The following is a 305-nucleotide window of genomic DNA, read 5'->3' on the forward strand; positions in this document are numbered from 1 at the left end:
CAGTGGTTGCTCTGGGATAAGGTGAGGGGCGACGATCAGCAGGAGCCTTCCGGGTTGTCAGAGTCCTCCCTTCCCCTGGGGGCTGTGGGTGCCGGGGCGGAAGGGGCCTCCGGGTCCAGTAAGTAACCTGTGGAGGAGGAGAGGAGGCGACAGGGACGCAGCCTTGAGAAGTGCCAGGAGACGCGGGGCGAGCCTCCGCTTTTACTTCATGTCAGTGCTTGGTGCGGTAAAGGCACTCCTTGGCGGTTTCCCCTCTGCTCTCAAAGCCCTCTCCCCCTCCCCCCGTCCTTCCCTCCCCCCCCCCC

This window comes from Buceros rhinoceros, unplaced genomic scaffold, assembly GCF_000710305.1.
Source record: "Buceros rhinoceros silvestris isolate BGI_N320 unplaced genomic scaffold, ASM71030v1 scaffold5671, whole genome shotgun sequence".
NCBI classification, from domain to species: Eukaryota; Metazoa; Chordata; class Aves; order Bucerotiformes; family Bucerotidae; genus Buceros; species Buceros rhinoceros.